The 2,554-nt window shown below is 43.5% G+C and overlaps 1 non-coding gene across 1 annotated transcript; it reads left to right on the top strand.

The window, feature by feature from the left end:
• Positions 1-279: 279 nt before the first annotated feature.
• Trnas-uga (transfer RNA serine (anticodon UGA)) lies at positions 280-354 on the top strand. Its single transcript has one exon. It is a non-coding gene; the product is annotated as a tRNA-Ser (tRNA).
• The last annotated feature ends 2,200 nt before the right edge of the window (positions 355-2,554 follow it).

The following is a 2,554-nucleotide window of genomic DNA, read 5'->3' as shown; positions in this document are numbered from 1 at the left end:
GTCTCCTACCTTCCAAACTTTACAGAAGCTCTCCTGCGAACCTTGCAGAACTAGCACTCCTGAAAGAAAGGATATTGCGGAGACATGGCTTAGCCACAGCCTGGGGGAGGTTTCCAGAATGAGATTTTCACTCTGCAGCGGAGTGTGCGCTGATATGAAACTTCCTGGCAGATTAAAACTGTGTGTCCGACCGAGATTCGAACTCGGGACCTTTGCCTTTCGCGGGCAAGTGCTCTACCAACTGGCAGAAGTGAAGCTGTGAGTACCGAGCGTGAGTCGTGCTTCGGTAGCTCAGTTGGTAGAGCACTTGCCCGTGAAAGGCAAAGGTCCCGAGTTCGAATCTCGGTCGGGCACACAGTTTTAATCTGCCAGGAAGTTTCATATCAGCGCACACTCCGCTGCAGAGTGAAAATCTCATTTTGGAATGTAAAAGTGTTAAGTCATTGTGTTCGACTTCCAGAGAGGGAAAAAAGGATTTTGGGATAATTTGATGGCAAGAAAATGCCAGCATCCCTTCTTTCTCACAATGCAGTGAAATGTGTTCCCATGCCTACTAAAGAGTGTGAACGCGGGTTGCCTAGCAAATGAATCTCATTATCACACTTACAAGAGCTTCATTCCGTCTTTCTACCCTCAGCAACTTGATCTTCATTAAATTAGTTGGTCCTCCACCTATGGCTTATAATTACATGCACTTGTTGTTGTTGTGGTCTTCAGTCCTGAGTCTGGTTTGATGCAGCTCTTCATGCTACTCATCCTGTGCAAGCTTCTTCATCTCCCAGTACCTACTGCAACCTACATCCTTCTGAATCTGCTTAGTGTATTCATCTCTTGGTCTCCTTCTACGATTTTTACCCTCCACGCTGCCCTCCAGTACTAAATTGGTGATCCCTCGATGCCTCAGAATATGTCCTACCAACCGATCCCTTCTTCTAGTCAAGTTGTGCCACAAACTCCTACCCAGTTCTATTCAATACCTCCTCATTAGTTACGTGATCTACCCATCTAATCTTCAGCTTTCTTCTGTAGCACCACATTTCGAAAGCTTCTATTCTCTTCTTGTCCAAACTATTTATCGTCCACGTTTCACTTCCATACATGGCTACACTCCATACAAATACTTTCAGAAACGATTTCCTGACACTTAAATCAATACTCTATGTTAACAAATTTCTCTTCTTCAGAAACCCTTCCTTGCCGTTGCCAGTCTACATTTAATATCCTCTCTACTTTGACCATCATCAGTTATTTTGCTCCCCAATAGCAAAACTCCTTTACTACTTTAAGTGTCTCATTTCCTAATCTAATACCCTCAACATCACCCGACTTAATTCGACTACATTCCATTATCCTCGTTTTGCTTTTGTTGATGTTCATCTTATACCCTCCTTTCAAGACACTCCATTCCATTCAATTGCTCTTCCAAGTCCTTTGCTGTCTCTGACAGAATTACAATGTCATCGGCGAACCTCAAAGTTTTTACTTCTTCTCCATGAATTTTAATACCTACTCCGAACATTTCTTTTGTTTGCTTTACTGCTTGCTCAATATACAGATTGAATAGCATCAGAGAGAGAGGCTACAACCCTGTCTCACTCCCTTCCCAACCACTGCTTCCCTTTCGTGCCCCTCGACTCTTATAACTGCCATCTGGTTTCTGTACAAATTGTAAATAGCCTTTCGCTCCCTGTATTTTACCCCTGCCACCTTCAGAATTTGAAAGAGAGTATTCCAGTTAACATTGTCAAAAGCGTTCTATAAGTCTACAAATGCTAGAAACGTAGGTTTGCCTTTTCTTAATCTTTCTTCTAAGATAAGTCGTAAGGTTAGTATTGCCTCACGTGTGCCAACATTTCTACAGAATCCAAACTGATCTTTCCCGAGGTCGGCCTCTATCAGTTTTTCCATTCGTCTGTAAAGAATTCGCGTTAGTATTTTGCAGCTGTGACTTATTAAACTGATAGTTCGGTAATTTTCACATCTGTCAACACATGCTTTCTTTGGGACTGGAATTATTACATTCTTCTTGAAGTCTGAGGGAATGTCGCCTGTCTCATACATCTTGCTCACCAGATGGTAGAGTTTTGTTAGGACTGGCTCTCCCAAGGCTGTCAGTAGTATTAATGTAATGTTGTTTACTCCTGGGGCCTTGTTTCGATATGCTCTTGGTTTATGGAAAATAACGAAAAGGATAGATTGCAACTCAGATGACCTGTTGAGTAGCAGACAGGCACAATGAAAAGACCATTATACATTTAGCTTTCAGCCAAACCCTGCTTCAGAAAAGGAAAAGCACACATGTATTCACACAAGCAGGCGCACCACCCGCACACATGACTCCCATCTCTGGCAGCTCGGACTGGAATGCAACTATCATGTCGAGTAAAAGCAGTAATCTGGGGTGGGGTGGGGAAGGGGGAGGGGATGATGGAGAGAGAGAGAGGGAGAGAGAGAGAGAGAGAGAGAGAGGAGGAGTAGTAGTAGTAGTAGTAGTAGTAGTAGTAGTAGAAGGAGCATGAAGGAACTAGAAGGAGCCATGACAAGACTGCCAAGC

The sequence above is a fragment of the Schistocerca nitens genome, chromosome 5, assembly GCF_023898315.1.
Source record: "Schistocerca nitens isolate TAMUIC-IGC-003100 chromosome 5, iqSchNite1.1, whole genome shotgun sequence".
NCBI classification, from domain to species: domain Eukaryota; kingdom Metazoa; phylum Arthropoda; class Insecta; order Orthoptera; family Acrididae; genus Schistocerca; species Schistocerca nitens.
This window is presented reverse-complemented; position numbering and strand designations above follow the sequence as displayed.